The following is a 382-nucleotide window of genomic DNA, read 5'->3' on the forward strand; positions in this document are numbered from 1 at the left end:
TGATTAATTATCCATCAATTCGTGGTCCCCAAATCTGATCAATGACTCGTGATTTGTTTTCCCTGCCTAAAGGTATCTGTCTCATGCGAAACAACAGAACAGTAAACAAATTTCATCAATGCTTGATTTTTTTTTTCTGTTTGACTCTCTCTCCCGATGTCAGTTTGATTAATTTCGAACCGCGCCGTTGATCGGTAGTGATTGATTAATTAACATTGGGTGCCAATATTCTAGCCTCATTCCCTCGAACGGAAAAAAATAGGAAAAAAAATCCTGATTGCTCCAATTCCAATGAGCCGGCCGGCGGCGTCACGAGGACCCTCGCCTGGAAGAGGGTGGTGAGATGTGATGGTGGGTGTTTTATTTCAACCGCTTCGTCCAA

Source organism: Uranotaenia lowii, chromosome 2 (genome assembly GCF_029784155.1).
Source record: "Uranotaenia lowii strain MFRU-FL chromosome 2, ASM2978415v1, whole genome shotgun sequence".
Lineage (NCBI taxonomy): Eukaryota > Metazoa > Arthropoda > Insecta > Diptera > Culicidae > Uranotaenia > Uranotaenia lowii.